We start from the raw sequence: 23,046 nt of genomic DNA on the forward strand, positions 1-23,046 counted from the left end.
CCCTTTACCTGCTCACCACACTCTTCTTGATGCATCCCAGGATGCCATTGGCCTTCTTGGCCACGAGAGCACATTGCTGGCTCATGGTTAGTTTATTATCAATCAGGACTCCCAGGTCTCTCTCTGCAGAGTTGGTCTTCAGTAGTTTGACCCCCAGCCTGTACTGGTGCATGGGCTTGGTCCTTCCCAGATGCAGGACTCTGCACTTGTCCTTGTTGAACCTCATGAGGTTCCTCTCTGCCCAACTCTCAAGCCAGTCGTGATCCTGCTGAATGGCAGCACAGCCTTCTGGGGAATCAGCCAGTCCTCCCAGTTTAGTGTCATCAGCCAATTTGCTGAGGGTACACTCTGTCCCTTCATCCAGGTCATTGATGAAGATGTTGAACAAGACTGGCCCTAGAACCAATCCCTGTTGAACTCCACTGGCCACAGGCCTCAAACTGAATTCTGTGCCGTTGATCACCACCCTCCGGGCTCTGTCATTCGGCCAGCTCTTGATCCACCTCACCATCCACTCATCCAAGCCACACTGCTTGAGCTTTCTGATGAGGATGTTTTGGGAGACAGTGTCAAAAGCCTTGCTGAAGTCAAGGTAGATGACATCCGCTGTTCTCCCCTCATCTAGCCAGCCAGTTATGCTCTCATAGAAGGCTATCAGGTTGGTCAAACAGGATTTCCCCTTGATGAATCCATGTTGACTCCCCCTGATAACCATCTTTTCCTTCATATGTTTAGTGACAACATTCAGAATAAGTTGTTCCATTTAAAAACTGACTTCACAAGAAATGTGAATAATGAAGGATTGTCTTTTATACTAAAATAAGAAAGTAGTTTCTGAAAGGAGGAATACTTCTGTTGTTCCTCTAGAATCATATCTATCCTAGAGATGGAAGATAACTGGAGACTGATTTCCAGGCTCATTAAAATATGCATCATCACCCATCAATAGATTAGATCAAGAAAATACAAAATAAATTTGCAGATTTTTAAAGCTATTATATGTATGAAAAGTACTATTATCTTACTATTCTTGAAAACAGAGAGCTAATTAATTTTACCACGTTTTTAATTTTTAAAAGTTTAAATAAACCGTTAAATAAATTATCCCCGACAGAAACAAACATTTATATGTGTTTTCCTTAAAAGATAGCACAATCCTGATCTCTGAAGATTATACTAGTCTTAACCTAGTTATGGTTGAAATGAATATGAAAATACAAATATATTAAAATATTTTGCTATGATATATATTGTAAATAAATTGCTCAAAATCACTCCAAAGCATGTCTTCTTAAATTAAATAATTTACAAGTCTTTCCAACGTTCTAAATAAAATCATGTAATTCCTATTCCATATTTACATAAATAGTCTGCATAATTGTTCTTTTAGCATGGTTACTGCATTGGTTGATTTGACTAATATTAAATATGTATGAATTTCCTGCTATTCCCTAGGGCTCTCAGAAACTAGATGAATCTCAAGGGACTGATTTAAAGTTTAAATTTAAAGAAGAAAATCCTTGCAGATCCAAGCATCTTTGAATCTATTTTCAATTGTTGAAGTCTATTTTTCACCTCAAGTAAATATTTAATAATTATTACTTGAACACTTACAGACAGTACCAAGATTAAGTAAATCATTTGTGTATCTTTTTTTCAAGCTTTTAGACAGTTCTACATCCACTCAAACAGTACATAGGACATGACCGATCTTAACAATATTGACTTTTTGAAACAATATTCACAATGATGAATTAAAACATTCCAATCCATCTGACCAGGTAACTAAGCTTCAATAGTAGTCTTGGAAAATGCAATTCTTATAACACTGTCCTCCAGAAATTGCTGATATCTTGGCTAGCTGCAGATAGCAACTTTTAATAATGATCGATAATAGCATTTAAATAACATCAAGTAACATTTTGTTCATACTGATAAGAAGTTAATGTCATACATGAAAGAATACTGTGAGCTACAATACAGGTATTGTTGCTGGTGGACTTGACATTGACATTGTAACAAATGGTGAGTTTATGTACAAGTCAATAGGCCTGCGAAATAAGTATATCATCCTGTTAAAAGACAAATGTGGTTTTTTAAGTCTCATACCCTTCAGTATGTAGTATATATGCCTCATTGTATTACTTCCTCTGCATTTTCAAGGCTGCCCCAAAGTAGCTTTAAATATTGTACATGCTGTTGTTAACAACACTACATTGACTTTCTTGGGAACATTGAAATAGTTATTGATAACTTATTAACAAAGACTTGATCTTACAGTCTTTGAATACACCGTAGACATATGCTGAGGAGTGGTAAGAATCTTACTGTCAAGGTCACTAGATGGGAAGCTGTTACTACAGCCTACCAGTATCACTGCAGGAAGGGCAACTCATAGTTCAGATTTTTAAACCAGTTCTTGGGCAGCTAATGATGAAACTCTCCAAAAGCATCTGAGCTGTAAAGCGAAATTATTTTTAAAAAAGCGCCAAAAAACAAAACAAAACAAAATGAAATAAAACACACTTGTCATAATCATTATCAAAACTCTTGGTCAAACTATAAGACTAGGATGTTTAGAAACCACCCCTCATTGTCATTAGTTATGTACTCATGCATCTCAGTTACCTTTGTTTTCAACATTTCACATTTACACAAATGAAAGACACTTTGGTTTAGCTTTAGACCTCTACAGAAAATAGACCATGCAGTACTAGGAAGTGACACCTGTATGGACCCCTTCTAAAATTTCCTGTGTGGCACACAGGTTTAGAAGAATGTCTTACTACCAGTAATAACCATTATATTTTCCCGAATATATAGATTCTAAGAAGATACTGGATATTTTCCAGTATAAACAGAAGCCAGTTTATTCATATGATGACTAGAAAAAATAAAAATAAAATTTGAGGTGACTTCAATGTGAGCCAAATAGTGTAATGAACCTATAAAATGCTTAGTGAGATGCAGTCAGGCTTGCAGATGTGTTTACAAAAAGGAATGTTCTAGTTTCATATTTATTATGAGCTTTCTCTGATTTAAGACTACTATAGATTGAAACTGAGTAAACAGGTCTTTATTTACATAAACATCAGCATATCAAAACAAAACTAAACTGGAAAAAAAAGTCTTTCAAAACAGTATTATCTTCAGTAAGCTTTCTGTAATTAGGGAATAAAGAAGCCTCATTGAACCCAAGAAACAGTTCAGAAAGGCTATTAGAAAAAAATCAATACCCTTAAAAATAGTAATGCAAAGATGTGATTCTAAAATGCTGTTCATTGGATTCTGACTGCATGAAACCATCAAAGTGCAGCACTCCAGTAACATTTTAATAACACATTCAGGTGGCAATGTAATAGATAGGCAGCTTTTTGCATTATAGTTCAAATGTCTTGATGCATAATTCTAGTGTATGAAAAACGAATTCTTATAAGTAACCTTGCATAAGCGAGTCTTTGCTTCTTCAATGGTTGAATTACAGAATGTTGATGAGACTCCCCTTTTATTAAAGCAAAGAAAGTGCAATTGCATTGTAAACTCTAAAGCAGTGATAAAGTAGGATTTTATATTTGTTTTCCAAAGTGCCAAGGACTAAACAAAGTATAAACAAGGCATATTTGGGTTTTTCATTGGTTAAAAATGCAATTCTTTTCTCAAAATATTGGTGGGAGTAGGGATATAACAACATCAGTGGCTAGGCCTAGATCAAATGGGTTTGCCAATAAGATATCAAGCATTTTCCTCTGTGTCTGGAGTGAAGTCAAACACAACTGATCTCGAAAAGGTCTCAGCATCTCTTGAGAAACTAGCTCTTTGACTATTCCCACTGAAGTCAATAGCAAAACTCCCTTTTAGTTGTGCAAAAGCAAGTCTTAAATACATGATCCTCAAGTGAGAATTTTTCAGACTGACTATACAAAAGGAAAGCTTGTTCTTTGCTTTCTTGAATGGCCATAGCATGAAATGATTAATTTAAGAACAATATTCCTATTGTTAAACTGGTTACTTTGCATAGTAACAAACAAGCATCACCAAGGGAAATTATTTGGGATATGCTTCATACTGTTTACGCCATACAAATACAAATAATGGCAGGAAAATGTTGTGTATCTGTTCTAATGCTTTGGGAATAGTATAATGGCAGGAAAAACTGCCCAGTTCTAGTTCAGATTAATTTTTTTCAGTTTTCCTATGTTTAATTCCCATATCTTCTGGCCCACAGAAGATGTGAATTTTTCCATTATTTAATGGGGCTCCTACCATCACCCTTGGTAGACTACACTGGAGTCCAATAGATCACACCATTAAGTCAGTTTTTCAGTCTAAATTTTCTTTTATACATATACATCATCCTTTTTATGTAGTTGCATCTCCATGCATTGTCACAAACCCACTTTTCAATGATTTTTACGTCACTTATTAATAAAACCCTGTAACGCCCTAAAGCTTTTACAGCCAAAAGAGTGATCTGATAAGATACTACTGTACTTTTATGAGCAAGGCTGCATGGAAAGATATAAAATTATTTTTTTCCAAGCCTAAATACTACAGAACACATGAGATAGAATATTTTCAGAAGTTTGGTCTTCCAGTGTGCAAAACGGTCATTTCAGGGAAGCATTCTCACTGTGTGAAAAACTCCATCTACAGTAGAAGCACTTTCTTATACTCCAGTTTCAGAGACAGAGACCAAAAAGAGAACAAGTCCAGGATTTTGAGTTTATGTCAAATCTTTAAATAGTTAATATGTATTCTACCTTAGCTTAAAGAACAGCCTAGTTATCCCATACCAGCCAAAAACACTTAATCTGAGAACTGCCATGCATAAATGACTCCTGTGGTGAGCCATGGTGGCATTAGCAACAGGTCATCAAATATTACACAGTAACATCTCTCCCTTCCCCCATGGAGCAAAGGTCTAGGTCTTAGGAGCTGCAATTATTTATTGCTAGTGTAGTTGCAAAGAAGGAGGCCAGAGGCCTGATTGGATGTTGGGACCATGTTTGCTGCTGCTCTGCATACACTGGCATGGTCTAATTTTAAGAGAGTCAAGGGTTATTATTGTCTTACTTGTTAGTTTCACCCACATTACAATGCACTGTGTGAACCCAGCACTTCTACATAAGAAGAAACAGGAAACGGAGACTGGCAGCATTTTCAATACATTCTGAATAGCCAAGAACAAAAATCTGCAAGTCAGAGGGTAGGTGCCCAAAAGCACATTTGAAAAAAAGAAATCCTTTCAAAAATCAAGCACTCTGTCATTAAAGAAACAATCAGTCACACTCAAATCCATATACTAGAGATCCAGATGAGATTTTCATCTCATACTAATGTTTTGAGATTTCAAGGGGTGGTTGTTGTATACCAGTTGGGTGTTTTTGTTGTTGTTGTTTTGCCAAGGGATTTTTTTTAAAACCTATACATCACCAGGTTTTCAACTCCTGACTTCCCTGGAAGATTGACAATTTATGTTAGCTGAGAATCTGAATCACCTCTCCCTTCTGAAGGAGAATTTTTCTATACAAAACTCTGCTCTTCATTGCAGGAACTCAGAAAATGTTTACTTTATATCACGTTGATTTCCTGTATTATAAGCACACACACAAAAAAAAAAGCATAATCAAATGAACATTACACACAGCTTTACTGAATATACAGTAGCTTCACTTGATTTCCTTCTCATATTTGTATCAAGCTGGATATCTGTTCTAGACAGACTAACATTTAAAACAAGAGACATACCAAATGAGTAAATGAGGTTATATTACTAATTAGCATACTGTCTCCTACTACCTCCAGTAAGCTACTAAAATGTGACTTCCATTTTATCACATAGATGAAACAGTTATCTTTCAGGGTTTGAAATTTCTGTGATCTTTATGCTTAATAAGCTCAGTAAAAGGCATTCAAATTACATCACTTTTGTCTTGCAAGTTAAATTGGGAAATATTGCATTCTCTGAAATGATAAACTCTGTAGAAGATAAATTATCATGAGAAATAGTTTTAATTGATTTACCATAATAAAAGTTATGTGACTTTGAAGTGCAAATGACACATTAAAATGAAGCTACAGTATGTTGATAATACACTAGCTTCTTTGTTAATGGAATTACTGACACTGCAGATGCTTGCTGAAGAGTTGTCCTCTAGTGTTAAGTGAGAAACACTGATGGAAATTGAAGATATACTGTATTTAAATCCTCTTCCTTTCATGAACATTACACTGATCTCAACAAGTATAAATGCAGTATATTTCAACAATGACATATGCAACATGAGAACAGCTTGAGTCTGAAAATTCAATGCTTGGTTTAGCATACTGTTATCCTGTCTCTATCATTGTGGCTGCACTGAATGCCCAGGAAAAAGATTAGTCCTTACCTCAATTTCCCCATTTACAAAATTGAGCTATAAGACCAATTTGATGCTTAAAGTTGTTGACTGATAACTAAATAACACTGTATGTCATCCTCAGAGATATCTAGTGTTTAGAATGAAGGAAAATGCACATAGGTCCTGGACCACAATCATTTTAAACATACTTTTAGCTCTCTAAGGCTAAAGAAGTAGCCTAAGAAACTTATCAATCCATCAACATAAAACAAAACAACTTTGTTCTGCATCATTGTTTTATCACAACACTTATCTCTGTGATCCTTCGCTAGATTATTCAGTTACTCTTCCTTTATCCAGAACTTTTACCTTCACTTTCTTTTGATTTTACGGTCACTCCCAGGACTTCTTTCTTCAGTTCTCTCTTATAGACGAATATTTCAACATCTGATTTCCATTCTTTTACAAATGAACTGATATCATTCTGCTAATTCTGAGCAAAAGAAATCTAATAACTGTCTAAAATATTTTTGATCCATTGGTGTAAGAATATATAAGCACTCTACCTGTTGTGTAAAGTGAGTTAACCTTGGCTGGTCATGAGGTACCCAGCAAGCCACTCTATCACTCCCACTCCTCAGTAGGACAGGGAGAAGGGAATGAGAGAGAAAAGCTCAGGAGTCAAGACAAAGATAGGGAGATTACTCACTAATTACCTTAACAAGCAACACAGACTCAGCTTGGGGAAGATTAATTTAATTTATTGGTGATTAATGACAGAGTAGCACAGTGGTGATATAAATGTAGCTAATACCACTTTCTCCCTACTTTTCCTTTCCACACTCAGTTGCCCTACTGAATCTTCTGCCTCTTCCCCTCAAAAAATGCAGGGGGATGGGGAATAGGGGTTTTGGTCTGTCCATAGCACATAGTCTCTGCTGCTTCTTTCTCCTCACACTCTTCCCCTGCTCCAGTGCAGCATCTCTCACACTGAAGACAGTCCTTCACAAACAGGCTGCAGTCCTTCATAAATTGCTCTAGTGTGGGTCATTTCCACAGGGTGCAGTCCTTCAGGAATCAACTACTCCAGCATACATCCCCCAAGGGCCACACGTTAGAAAAACTGCTCCTGCATGGCCAAATCTCTTGGACCACATCTTCTTCCAGGAGTCTTCTCCAGTGTACACTTCCTTTATTGCTTATCTACCTGTCATCTGCTTTGGTCTGGGGTCTCCATGGGCTGCAGGTGAATATCTGTTCCACCATGGACTTTCATGTGCTGCAAGAGTAAAAACTGCTCCACTATGGTCTTCTCTACAGGCTGCAGGGAAATCTCTTCTCTGGAACCTCAAGCACATCCTCCTATTCTTTCTTCACTAAGCTCGGTGTCTGCAAAATCGTTTCCCTCATATTTTCTTACTTCTCTCTTACATCTGCCATGCAGCATTGTTTACCCTTTCATTAATGTTGTCACAGAGGAACCACCAGCACTGCTGATGGACTCAGTTCTGGGCAACGATAGGTCTATTTCCAAGCTGGTTAAAGCTGACCTTGTCCAATATGAGAGCAACTCCACATCTTTTCTCACAGAAACCAACCCTGTGCACCCCTTCCCCTGTTATCAAAATCTTGCCATGTAAACCCAATATGGTGTGCAATTATGCAAAAATGCATTCCTGCTTAGAAGAACATTTTGAGTTTTGGTTTTTTAAAACAAAAAGGTTATTCTTTTGACAAATAATAAAATCCAGTGTTTTCTATATCATTTAATATACCTGTACTAATAATGATTGTACATTACTTAAACTTTTCACACTAGGTAATGGAAAAATACAATTAAAATAGTAAGGGCAACAGTACTTGTGCATTCATTTGCCTATTTGCAACACTCATATATTCCACAGTCTTTCAGCTCGGAAAGCTTCTATCTTTTTTTTTTCTTAGTAGCTGTTTAAACAAAAATAGATGTTTATCTCTTTAAAATTTTGCCAGGAAGCTGTCACTTTCCCATTTATTCATGCTATGTTGTGACAGAATGTGTCAGCTTTTTGCACAAATGAAAAGAGATATAGATCTGTATTTACTTTAGCTGAAAACTAAGTAGTCATCAATTCTGAGAAAAGTGTTTTCCCATCTGAAAAGATGGATAAATAAGAAAGGTTTTGTGAAGTAACTATTTACCACTGCTTAAAAGGTAGTTGAGAGCCAAATATTATAGTTCAATTCACCAGTACCGATCATTGAGATAGCAGATATGCTCATAACATGTGGCATTAGATACCTGTGGCAAATAAAAGCAGATATCCAAGGAGTTCATGTTCTTATTGAAGCCTTTGATGTTTAAAAGTATCAACACTTACAAAAACAGGTGGATGAACCTTGGCAAGACTTGCTCCCTGCTCTTATATTTGACATAGAACAGAAAAGTCAGTTGGAAAACCTTAACCCTAGTTTGGAATTAAATGTTGAAAAATACAGAACTACTCAATGACAATTGAGTAGAACTAGTGCACTATTTTAGGTGACTCTTAGAGACATTGTTATGAGTGTGCATATATTGGAATAAAATAAGTAAGAAAGGGTAGTAATTCATAAAATCAGTAACTTTCTCTTCTTGAAAAGTATTTAATCTTTATCAGTCTCACAGAAACCCAATAATTTGCAATTAAAAAATCAAGTTTTCAAAATATTAAGTCTATAACAAATCACTGTATGTAATAGCAGAATCCTTAAAATCTATTACATTCCAGTTGAGAAAATTTTGTGCATCGCAAATCAAAGAGAAGAAAAGCAAAATTACGTATGAATCAGGGTCTTAGATATCAAAATGAAATTCCAGATCTACTGAAATCTTGGGAAAACACCCACAAATTTTAAAAGTTTCTGCCTAGAGGTGAAATCTGTATAACAATTTATGGTGTAACACAAGAAAAGTCTTAATGTGGCATGTTTTGTGTTGCAAAATGGAGCATCACACAGAAATTACCAAGCAAGTGGAAAGATACTGAGAAATGGTTTTTATCACTGGCTGACACTGCGGTAACACAGTTATACCGTTCTCAGTACAGAAGCCAAGGTTATTGTGTATGCCACAGAGGCTGAATTCTCTCTTATGTTACATTTTATTGAATCAATTCATCAAGTCATTTGGTCAAATAATTCCAGGACACCTTGCATCTGTGTTAGAGCTTCTCTCCCTTATCTCCTTTACTGAAGTCTTTCAGAGAAGTCAGAAGATACAAGAAGGATGCAGAACCTCCTTCTAGTTCCAGGTACAGATAGATGTTGTGAAAGTCTACGCAGTGCAGCTTTAACGTGTCCAGATCTGTGATTTAATGAGATTTTATCCACGACAAACACGTTCTTCATAACCAGGCCTGACTATGTCCTCATGTATTAAATACCTTAAACTGCTACTATTTGTATGATGCCATGTTCAATGAAGAAACAAAGATATTAATCTTATAATAAGACTGGTCTGTCAAATTTTAATGAGCATTAGTATGTTTTCTAAGATAGCAGTTAAGGTCAATATTTACAACAGCTTTATAAAACTACAAAGAACCCTACTCAGATTGGAAACTGACTTTCTTCATCAAAATATAGAGATAAAATAAGTAACAGACAGATGCCTGTGAATAATAAATAATAATCATCTATCAGCTCTACCTCACTCAGCCCCTACCCCAATTATCAGGAAAATATATCTTTTAAGAGTGTTGTTAAATAATAGGTGTGGTACACCTGTGCCATTGCATTTCCTGTGCACATGTCTGTTCTTAGGAACAGTTGCAGGAAGATCTTAGGTTTTTTAGGTTTTTTTGCTTCATATGAAAACTTTCATTTCCATGACTTAGCATCACTGAATAGAATCATAGAATATCTCAAGTTGGAAGGGACCCATAAAGATCATTCAGTCCAACTCCCTACTCATGACAAGAACTACCTAAAATTAAAACAGAGGACTGAGAGTGTTGTCCAGATACTCCTTGAGGACATACTCCCCAGGGAAGTGATCACAGCACTAAGCCTATTCCAGTGGCCACCCACCTTCTCAATGAAGATCCTTTTCCTAATGTCTATTCTGAACTTTTCCAGACACAGCTTTAGTTCACTTACTTGTCCTCTGTTGCTGATCTACCAGAGAGAGGAGATCATCACTTCTCTCTGCTTCACTGCTCCCTTTGAGAAGGCTGTAGGCTATGACAAGAGCAACCCTCAGCCTTCCCTTCCCCGAGTTGAACAGAGCAAGTGATCTCAGAAGCTAACAGTAGATTTTGCCCCTGAGGCCTTTCACCATTGTTGTTGTCTTCCTCTGGACACACTCTAATGGTTTGATGTCCTTCTTATACTGAGATGCCCAAAACAGCATACAGCATTCAAGGTGAGGCATCACCAGTACAGTGTAGAGTGCGACTGTCATCTCCCTCAACCAGTCAGCTGTGCTGAGTTTGGTGCAGCCCTGGACAAGTTGGCCCTTTTGGATGCCAGGACACATTGTTGGCTTGTATTCAACTCACCATCAATCCAGACTCCCAGATATCTCCTTTTGTGAGGCTGCTCTCCAGCCTCTCATCCCCTAATATGTGTGTATAACTGGGATTACTCCATCCCAGGTAGAAAATCTGGAATTTAGTCTTGTTAAATATGGTTGGAGTTTGCCCATCTGTATGACTTGATTTGTGTCAAAATGTTTCAGTGAAGGGATTAATTTTCATTGTCACTGAAGATCGGGGTTCTGATTTCAGAAACATAGTGGAAAATTGTCCTTGAAAGGATAACAGCAAATGAGATAATAACCTGTAGTTCTGTAGAGTTTGGTGACTAGGTCCCATCTTCTGTGGACAAACGTACATTTTATGCCAATTCTGCCAGGGTAAATTCTGTAGCAATCTCTTTGCATAGTTGCTTTCATTCTGAAGAGTACACAGTACCTTGCTAGGCACATTTGAGGAATTACTAACTGGTTTGATACTAAACTGGATCTTGCTTATTTTGATACATTTTTGTATATTATACAAATTGGGGATCAGGGAAATAAATCTCATATATGTATGAATATGTATGTGAGTATGTATGCGTGAGTGCATGTGCTTTAGTAATTCAAAGTCCTTACTCTGTTTCATCATCCTTCATAAGAAAGAATTAAAGTAAAAATAGCAAAGAAAAAGCACTGTATCAAGTTTTGATTAATTCCTTTTAATAGTGTAGGAATAATATTCCTGAAGTAAATCACAGCAAACAGTGATTTGAATGGAGGTCATATGCATACCTAAAAAACAATGTAAAGTCAAGGTCATTATATATGAAATTTCTCAGAAATAAACACTTGGGCTTTAGGATATTTATTCACTGACCCTGAAATGTCAGCTTGACACTGATACTAATGTAGCACACTTGTCTCTGGAGTTTATCCCACTACGCAAAGGTGCCGCTTACTGTGAGAATCTTTCTGAGATGCTCCAAGTGCATTCTAGAAACCATCTGCATATGTTATTTTATTGCTAGGTCTCATAAATCAATATTATGTAGAAACATCTATAATTTCATATCATATTAGAAATAGGATAGCCACAGTGCTGCACATTTGAGGTCCTAATGACACTAGCGGTACAGTACTTACATTTTAAACACTTTATTGAACAGCTTGAGGTTATTTGGTTTATAAAAATCTCAGACTGTTTCCTCACCAAAGCCCTGGGGCTCTGACCTAGTAAAGTTCAGGCTGTTGAAGACAGAGGAGGAGTTCTACTTGCGCTTGCTAATGGATATAGTAAAAAACATCAGTGGAAAGTAAAGATCTGAATGCAGGTGGCTGCATGTAATCAATATAGCTAATACTAAGTAATGACATTTTAAAATATGTGAACATAATACTTCAAAATAATTTCCATTAAATGTATGAGACCCCAACAAGGATAAACAGGGTGCACTAATGGTAAGTACAGAAAATCAACAGCCACCTAACAACCAGTTCCTAGTTCTGGGCTGCAGTATATCATGTTATTCATTTTATTGAGCATCTCATCTGTATTGTCACCCTGAGTTTGAAATACATATATGTCAGAAATCATAAGAAAAATTCCCTTTGGAATTTTTTCCTATGTCTTTCAGAATTTTTTGTAGAAAAGATCTTATTGTTCATTTTTGTTCACTGCAAAACTATATGAAGGCTTTTGGCTTCAAAGAGGTGTCTGAGAAGCATACAATTTCAGATATACACATAATAGCAAATTGCTTTGTAGTTTTATGTAACTAAACCAATGAGGCTTCAGACATACAAGGAATTTTTCCATTGTCTAAGTTTTGATGGGCAATGCCATCTGTGGTATCTTGAGATACCTTTCCTCATCCTCAACTGCTGTTCTTAAGCAGCTCATCTGCCAGTCCCTTTGATCTCCCCTCAGAATATATGCAGTACCAATTCTGTCTGACTCTTTAGAAACAACTCTTGTTTGAGAGAAATAGTTCACAAAAATCTGAATGTTCTCCTATACTTCATCTTACTTCAGCAGCTCATACAATCAGTAGTTGCAAAAAAAAAATAAATCCAGAAGATCAGAAAGCAGAAATACTTTTACATAACATAGGGAAAGTATTTTGATGTGATTATACAATGTAGAGTTTCTTAGATATGAAAAAGAGATCAGTCTGAACTGTATGTATATCATTACGTGTTTATTTTGCACATGTCATGGTTAAACTACTAAGAGTCAAAGAATTGTAATTTTTTTGTTTTACCCAACCAACCAGGTCTAGATGCCTTGGAAATTGTGTCAGCTGGCATGAGAAACTGATAATGGGTTACTTATTCCTCCAATACAATTCAGGTGTAAATAAAATGTTATCACTGCAGGCCTTTTCAGCTGAGTCAAGACATAAAAGCTACCTCACAATGCTAGAGGTTATACATCCCCTGTATTTAAGCAGAAAGTTAAAGCATTAGTTTCTTGTTAGTAGGACAAGTCAGCTCCTAGAGTACATTCTGTGAGTTTTCCTTTCCAAGTTCCATAGATGATGTAGGGAATTCATTCCTCTAATATAGCCTATGAAGTTAAATATATACTGTTAATTGTGTGAATAATTTTATGTATATACAAAATAATTATTACAAATTCTACAACTTATATTAGCTATATACATAAGAAAATAATCATCCATTTTCTTGGGGTTTTTTTAATGTCATACTTTCCACGTGCCGTTTTACTTGCCTAATAAACACTAGCAAATCAGTGTTTCTTTTTTCTCTTTTTCAATGTGCTGGTTTTGGCTGGGGTAGAGTTAATTTTCTTCTTTGTAGATAGCATGGGGCTATATTTTGGACTTGTGCTGAAACAATGTTGATAATTCAAGAATGTTTTAGTTATTGCACAGCATTGATTACACAGCGTCAAGGCCTTTTCTGTTTCTCAGGTTGTTCCACCAGCTGGTAGGCGGGGTGGGGAAGGGGGACAAGAAGCTGGGAGGGGACACAGCCAGGACAGATGACCCTAAATAACCCAAAGGATATCCCAGGCCATACGATGTCATGCTCATCTTATTAAGATGGATAGAGAGGATGGACACAACACATTCAGAGTTATGGCATTTGTCTTCCCAAGTCACCGTTACGCATGATGGAGCCCTGCTCTCTTGGGGATGGCTGAATACCTGCCTGCCCGTGGGAAATGGGGAATGAATTCCTTCTATTGCTTTGCCTGTGCACAGCTTTTGGTTTTTCTATTAAATTGTCTTTATCTTAATTCAAGAGTTTTCTGACTTTTCTGATTCTCTTTCCATTCCACCAGGAGGGAATTGAGTAAGCGGCTGTGTGTGGCTGAGATGGCAGCTGGGGTTAGACCATTGCATCCTATGAGTAAAGATATCTTTTGTAAAAGCTGTGCAACACTTTATAGTAATTTGTAATGTGTATCACAATATAAGAATTAAAAAAAGAGAATACGTGACTGCAAAAACTCAAGATAAAACAATCTTATGTATATACTTTTTTTTTCTGGTACTAACTTTTTGTTTTCATTTTATAACCATAGAAGAGGAATATTGTCCTCTAATGGGAACAGAAAATTGTTAGAGGAATCAGCTTCAAGACTGAAAAGGAACTAAAAAAATGAAGGTATCTTCTTGAAATGAAAAGCTTTTGAATATGCCGACTTTTTTATTCTTCTTCTTAGGGATATCAACTTATTGTTTTGATATTGATGTATATTTCTGCCTTTGAAATATGATTATTTAAGAACTGTAATAAGTCTAATTTCTTAAGTAATACCTGGTATCTATATGCAGTTCAGAACCTGTCTGTACCAAATTTCATTTATAAGTCTCTTTCTTTTTGATGCTTCACTGTAGTTAATATCCTTTTGATAGATACTTCATGTTGTAAAAATATAAAATTTATGTTATAAGAAAACCTAAAATAATATGTCTGTTTAAACAGGGGTAAAGGAAATCATTATCTACATGGAAGAGGAATAAAGAACATTTTACCTTCTGAGGAACCTTACTTGGTTTGAACATACCTAGATGCTGTCACAGCATTTTTCCAAGATTGTCACAGATATTTTCATAGCTGAGTGACACATTTTCTACATATGCTGTTCAGACAAGAGCCTCATCTGGGGACAGTAAATGAGGTTCTAGGATGTCTCCACAGCTGGTAATATCAAGCACCTTGCTAAACACTTCGTTTGAAGACTCTCTGTGTTTTATAAAGTCCAGAATTGTGCATTAAAATAAATGTCACTATTAAATTTTATTTTGAGGATACTTGAGAAAATTATGTTTCCCAATATATCTGAAGAAGCATATTCTGTGAAGGTACGGGATAGAAACCTTATGTTGATTGCCCTGGAAATTCAAGATACGCTTTTGTGTCATTGAAGATAAACTGTCAAGATTTACAAGCAATACTGCTTTTTTCACTTTAAACTAGCTTAAACTGGGTAAGGAGATTTGATATTTTGTATCTCATTCTACCTGCTATCAGAGAGTCATCTAATGTCAGAGGACCATGTGATTTGTACTATATGGGATTGCAAACTGAAAGTTACTGCAATGTCTTAATGGATGCAGAAAATGCCATTATCATGAGCATTTCCCAGTTTTGGAGACGTGTGGGAAAATATGATATTTGACAAGTTTAGCAGCATTTCTTAACAAAGCTTTGTATTATCACCAGTGAAATTCAGTACATTTACTGAAATCCATTTGAACCATTTAACCTAATGTAGGATTTGAAAATATTGATTATTGAATCCACACATGTAGAAAAAAAGTTCATTTACATCTAAAACCAGTAAAGGTCTTTTCAAAATAGTGCTAAAAATGTCTTAAGCTTCTATACTACTCATATTTCATGGCACATCTGGCATAGAAAACACATATTACTTTGAAATGTGAGCACCATGGACACAAGAAATTAATAAAGTGAGCTCAGGAAGTCTTTATTGTGTTGTATTTTCTATTTTATTTTACTCTACTTTGCTAGAATATAAATAAGCAACAAAGATGTTAATTTCATGAACCTGATGATGAGAAAGGAGAAGAGAGACAGGACTTTATTACCTTCAACTATTCACTAGGTAATCCAGATGAATTAGAGTTTTCTTAATCCTGTTAGCAGAAATGAACCTGTACATACTTCAGCAGAAATTCCTAGTGGTAGTAAAATGAACAGGGAAACATCAGTTAAAGGAATCAAAATGAGTGATTCAATAAATGGACTTTTTGCCTGAAACTATTAAAGCTCCAAAAGAAGCCAGCCTGTCAAAATCTTTGAATCCTTGTGGTTTCATAGAATCACTGAATGGTAAGGGTTGGAAGGGATCTCTAAAGATCTTCTAGTCCAACTCCCTCTGCAGAAGCAGTTCCACCTAGATTAGGTCACTTAGGAACTTGTCCAGGTGGGTTTTGACAACCTGCAGAGAAGGAGACTCCACACTCTCCCTGGGCAGCCTGTGCCAGGGCTCCCTCATCCTTACAGTAAAGAAGATTTTATTAAGTGGAACTTTTTGTGTTCCAGCTTTTGTCCTTGTCCTATGACTGGACGCTACAGAAAAAAAGTGTTGCCCCATCCCTTGGACATCCACCTTTCAAATACCTTTAAGTATTAATGAGGTCCTCCCTCAGCCTCCTCTTCTCCTATGTGCCATAACTACCTCAGAATTTCTTTTCTCTTAGTTATGTTTACATAGTTCTCTATATGAAGAAATACACTACACATAAATTTCAAAGAAGGAATAGCTGAATAGTGTGTATTTTATACAATATAAATGGTATTACTATTTCAACGAATAATATAGCCACAATAATTTTTAAAGCTATCAATTTAATAAAGGCCAGATCCAATAAAGACCTTAGTAACATAGGGTTAGATACAGAAATTTGTAAACAGTAGTTGATAGGCTTCTGAGTGTTTGCTAAAACCCAAAAGGCATTTTATACTAAAAGTCAGTGGACCTGCTTCTGCAGCGGAGTGAACTAGATGATCTCAAAGGCCCCTTCCAACTCCTACCATTTTATGATTCTATTATGAAAATGGGTAAAAAATAGATCATAGACCTCCATCCTTACGGTTGAGCAATTTACATAGCAGATAGCAAAGTGAGGTTCCTCACACGTGTACTTTGAAGAAGAATTCAATACTGCCAGAGAACTCATTGAAATAAAACTCAATGAAATTTAGCAAATTGTGACAGCAAATACTTTAAGTAAGATCTCAGAAGGGATTTTCCAGATCACAGTTTGCAGTATAAAACCTTTAGCTCACTCAGATCCTTTTTTCTTAGATATGGCCCTACAGTTCCATCTACTTAAATAAAGATAAACGAGTGGAGACTTTGGCTTCACAGCAAAGGTAGTACAGCACAAAGTACTGATATTAACTTGAAGACTTTTATGGAGGGCCACTTGCAACAAAGCCTGGTAGACTCAGAACTATAAAAATTCTTAGTAGAGTAATGCTTCTTATCTATAAAGAGTCCAGTAATTCTGTTACAAGCTATAGTGCTTTTGCTCATTATTTTAAAGCACTAGAGTATCTATTCATAAAGGCTCCTGCTTGATTCACCACTTTGCAATACCAGCTTTTATGCCTCTGTAACGACTTTAAGAGTTTTCCTTCTCAATTAATTTAGTACTCATGGCAGGTGCCAGGTTGCAGAATCCAAGGCTCATTACTCAGTCACAGAAGTAATTTCTCAAAGTCTCTAGGTTTCTCTACTGCTCAGCAGCTGACCTTGTCTTGTTTTGTCTTTATGCATTGCTGATGTAATTCAGACTGCCTAAGATACAAACATGAAGCACTGAGAAATCATACTGGAAAACCTATCTCTCTGTCCCTGAAAAGCTGTCTTTCCATTTTCTTAATCACAGTAAAGATGACAACCACAACAATAATTTAAACATATCTTAGCAGCAGAAACCCCAATCAATGGATATATAGTTTAAGTTGAAAAATTTAACTGTCAAGTGCTTACTTTGATATCTGACTGTATTATGGGCCATTTTTAACAGTCAGTCAATAGGAAGTTCTCCACAAGATATTCCATGGTCTCTTAGATATGCCTTTGTATGTACGAAATGGAGACATAGCCCCTACATACTCCATACCTTTTGTTTTATAGAATCATGGAAACAAGGAATTGTTTTGGTTGGAAAAGGCCTTTAAGATCATCAAGCCCAACCACTAACTTAACACTGCCAAGCCCACCACTAACCCATGTCCCTCAGAACCTCATCTATGTGTCTTTCAAATATCTCCAGGGATGATGACTCCATCACCTCCTTGGGCAGCCCATTCCACTGTCTAACAATGTCTCAGGGAAAAATTCTTCCTAATTTCAAATCTAAACTCCTCACAGCGCAACTTGAGGCCATTTCCTCTTGTTCTATCATCCAATAATGGCCAGAAGAAGCCAATATCCACTTCACCACAACCTCCTTTCTGGTAGCTATAGTGAGTGACCATATGTCCCCTCAGCCTCCTTCTCTAGACTAAATAACCCCAATTGCCTCAGCCACTCCTTATCAGACTTGTTCTCCAGACCCTTCACTGACTTCATTGCTCATCTCTGGACATGCTCCAGCACCTCTGGTAGTGAGGATCCCAAAACTGAACGGGTATTTGAAGTGTGACCTCACCAGTGCAGAGTACAATGGTACATTCCTAGGCAGGTGGTCCTCTCAGACACTGGTTTAGAGGCATTTGTTCTCATCAAAAGTATTAAGTGCCCAGCATCAGCTTTGGGAAAACTGATGGGTTGCAAAATAAGCAGAGCGAATCAACCTTTTTCTTCTTTGCTCTGTATACCTATAGAACAGCAAAATCTAAACATACAGAGCGGTTCACCTTCTCCAGAATAATAATGTCAACTGAGAAATTCTCTCCATTGACTGAGATTTTATGTGTCTGTGGTGGTGTTCATGTCAGAAAACTACAATTTTGCAGAAAAAGTGACTTAGTTATGCTTCTAGGATAAATGAATTCAACTTTGTACCTCAAATATGATAAAAAGGAGCCCAGAATTGAACACAGTACTCCAGATGAGGCCTCATCAGGGCAGAGGAGAGGGGGAGAAGAACCTCCCTTTACCTGCTCACCACACTCTTCTTGATGCATCTCAGGATGCCATTGGCCTTCTTGGCCACAAGGGCACATTGCTGGCTCATGGTTAGTTTATTATCAATCAGGACTCCCAGGTCTCTCTCTGCAGAGCTGATCTTCATCAGTTCAACCCCCAGCCTGCAGGGGTTGTTCCTTCCCAGATGCAGGACTCTGCACTTGTCCTTGTTGAACCTCCTCTATGTCCAACTCTCAAGCCGGTCGAGGTCCTGTTGAATGGCAACACAGCCTTCTGGGGAATCAGCCAGTCCTCCCAGTTTGGTGTCATCAGCCAACTTGCTAGGGTTATACTCTATCCCCTCATCCAGGTCGTTGATGAAGATGTTGAACAAGACTGGCCCCAGAACCGATCCCTGTGGAACTCCACTGTCCACAGGCCTCCAACTCAAATCTGTGCCATTGATCACCATCCTCCGGGCTCTGTCATTCAGCCAGCTCTCGATCCACCTCACTGTCCACTCATCCAAGCCACATTGCTTGAGCTTTCTGATGAGGATGTAAAGGGAGACATAACATATGTTATGCTGAAATCAAGGTAGATGACATTCGCTGTTCTCCCCTCATCTAGCCAGCCGGTTATGCCCTCAGAGAAGGCTATCAGGTTGGTCAAACAGGATTTCCCCTTGGTGAATCCATGTTGACTCCCCCTGATAACCATCTTTTCCTTCATATGTTCAGAGTGCTGTGTCTAGTTCTGGGCTCATCAACTCAAGAGGGACAGAGATCTTCTGGAGAGAGTCTAGCACAGGGCCACCAAGATCATTAGGGGAATGGAACATCTTTCATACAAGGAAATGCTGCCGGAACTGGGGCTGTTTAGTCTAGAAAAGAGGAGACTGATGGGAGATTTTATTAACATTTACAAATATCTAAAGAGTGGGTGTCAGGAGGTTGGGACATCCCTTTTTTCTATAGTAGCTAGCATCAGGACAAGAGGTAATGGGATGAAGCTGGAACACAAGAAGTTCCACGTAAATATAAAAAAAACTATTTCACTGTGAGGATGATGGAGCAGTGACACAGGCTGCCCAGAGGGATTGTAGAGTCTCCTTCCTTGGAGGTCTTCAAGACCCACCTGGACATGTTCCTGTGTGACCTGATCTAGGTTGGCCTGCTTCTCTAGGAGAGTTGGACTAGATGATCTCTAAAGGTCCCTTCCAACCCCTACCATTCTATGATTCTATGATATTATTCTTTGTTGATCTCTATTGACATTGAAAATGCAGATTGGAATCTTTTTAGAGGTTTTAAAAGCTATTTTAAAGAGTTAAGAAATTAAACTAGTGTTTATTATCTAGGAGCTAACTGCAGTGTACCTGTTTCACCTAGATTTACTGACTTCTGTAGTTGGAAGAAAGAGGAAAACTATTTCATATAAGCTTTTTCTTTTCTTCCTAGCACTTAAATTGTGTAAATGTCTATCTGTATGTATGAGAGAGAATTTGTATACACACATGGCTAATTTTCAGTGTTATAAAAGTGATATTTCGTAACAATAATAAACTCAGTTGGAAAGATGCAGCTGATTTTTAAATTCCTAACCTGTATCTTTAAATGTTTGATATTTGGTCAAAAGATGATCAATATTTATTCTGTTAATTCCATTTTTTAAAAAGAATTTTCTTCTACAGACATAGTAATCACAGAATTATAGAATGGTTTGGATTGGAAGAGTTTTTAAAGTAACAGCTTTCGTACATCAAGTTGATCAATGTTGCATACAGCCTGACTTTGAACATTTCCAATGCTAAGGCATCCACAACTTCTCTGGGAAATCTATTCCATGTTCATCACCCTCATGTTAAGAAAAGTTCTTCTTTGAGTCCAATCTAAACCTACTTTTTTCAGTTTAAAACCATGAACTCTTGTTTTGTCACTACGGTCTTTAATTCCATCAGAAGTTGAGGTAGACTACATCTATATCTCTTCCCATGTCCACTGACACAGTCACTGCATTGTAGAAGGCTCCTACATTAGTCAGACATTCTATTACATAGAGAACAAACCCTAGCAGCCTTGCACTTCCTTCCTTGCCTGTCCCTTCTGAACAGTTTATAGCCATTGATTACAGTCCTGCACTCCCTCAGTAATTCAGTGATAGCAATTAGATTGTAGCTTTTCAGATATACAATGATTTACAGCTCTTCCTGCTTGTTACCTGTACTGCATGCACTACTGTAAAAGCACTTTAGCTGGGCTATTGACAATGTCCTCTTTTTAGAGGAACATACTGTAATTCTTTTGAGGCACTTCACAGGTGTTTTCCTGTTGGATTCTAATACAATAGATGCTCCTAACAGCTAAAAATTCCATCCTCTTTCCCTGCTAAAGCTTCTGCATATATCCAGCCATCTTGTTAGGGAAGACCTTCTTATCCTGCTTGGCCAGGTGAGTCCTGACAGAACCCAACACACCAATTATCACAGTAGCCAATGTCTTGAGTAGAGTATCAACCACACAGTCAGGCAATCATCTCTTAGTTCATCTCTTTCTTCCTAAGATGCTTCCTCTGAGTGGGAAGCTGGAAGATAACTCCATCTATGCTCCAGATTATTTTAACTTTGCTCCAAGGGATATAGAATCATAGAATGGTAGGGTTGGAAGGGACCTTTAGAGGTCATCTAGTCCAATCCCCCTGCAGAAGCAGGGTCAACTAGATCAGGTCGCATAGGAACATGTCCAGGCGGGTCTTGAAGACCTCCAAGGAAGGAGATTCCACAACCCCTCTGGGCAGCCTGTGCCATTGTTCCGCCCCCCTCACAGTGAAATATATTTTTCTTATATTTAAGTGGAATTATTTGTGTTCCAGTTTCATTCCATTACCCCTTGTCTTGTTGCTAGCTACAATAGAAAAAAAGGGATGTCCCAACCTCCTGACACCCACCATTTAGATTTTTATAAATGTTAATAAGATCTCATCTCAGTCTCCTCTTTTCTAGATTAAACAATGCCAGTTCCTGTAACATTTCCTCGTGTCTTTGGTTGGTTCTAAGTTGCCTCATCACAGAATCATTGGACTCTGTATGTAATAGCAGTAGTGTATGGTACTCTGTAAGGTTGACAAGGCTTGGCAGGATCTCAGTGAGGCTGCAAAAGTTTGCTCCTGGTAGGCAGAAAATTCCTCTAAAAAAGTTACCTGGACAGGAAGTAGGTGCTTGAGTGCCTCTCAGTGCAGGATCTTCAATTAATAATACTTTACATGTTTTTCTGATGGCACTGATTCTAGTAAAAAAATTGGATTTGAGAAAACACGAGGGATTTTCACAGAATCATAGAATGGTAGGGGTTGGAAGGGACCTTTAGAGATCATCTAGTCCAACCCTTCTGCAGAAGCAGGTCCACTTAGATCAGGTCGCATAGGAACATGTCCAGGTGGGTCTTGAAGACCTCCAAGGAAGGAGCCTCCACAACCCCTCTGGGCAGCCTGTTCCACTACTCCCTCACCCTCACAGTGAAATATTTTTTTCTTTTCCAGTACACTAAAAAGCCTACATTTGAGAAACAAGGATATATTAGTTCTAACTTCTTCAAGGATATAATGGTCAGAAACAATAATTTCAGCACAGCAACTAAAAATAATAGTCTCTTTGTTTAATAACAGTTATTTTAAAATACATATAGGTATTGTTTATCCTAAAAGGCAATTAAAATGGAAAATTGTACAAAATAATGACTCTTTTTTAGAAAATCATTAAATAGTAAAGAGAAAAAATTAATTTTTAAATCAAATTTTTCAGCTTAATGATTTAAATAATGATTAAAATTGTTCATTTAAATCAGTGAATTTAAATCAAATTAATCTGTCCTACTTTAAAGTAATTATAAGATCAAAGTTTCTTTGTTAAAAATGGCATTAAACAGCATTACTCAAAAGGCTAGTTGTTCTATGAGCCTCTTCCCAAGCTGTTTAGCAAAAAGTCTTCTGTACATAAATTATATAGCTTTATGCAAAAGAAGGGTTTTTGTTATGTTATGTTGTTCCCTGAGGAGTTGTTTATTCATATATTACATTAGAAGATTATATTTATTATATACTTCATTTGTCTGTTATCACCATTATATTCTTATTTTTGTCCTTTAGCCTAC

The sequence above is a fragment of the Colius striatus genome, chromosome 1 (assembly GCF_028858725.1).
Source record: "Colius striatus isolate bColStr4 chromosome 1, bColStr4.1.hap1, whole genome shotgun sequence".
Classification (NCBI taxonomy): domain Eukaryota; kingdom Metazoa; phylum Chordata; class Aves; order Coliiformes; family Coliidae; genus Colius; species Colius striatus.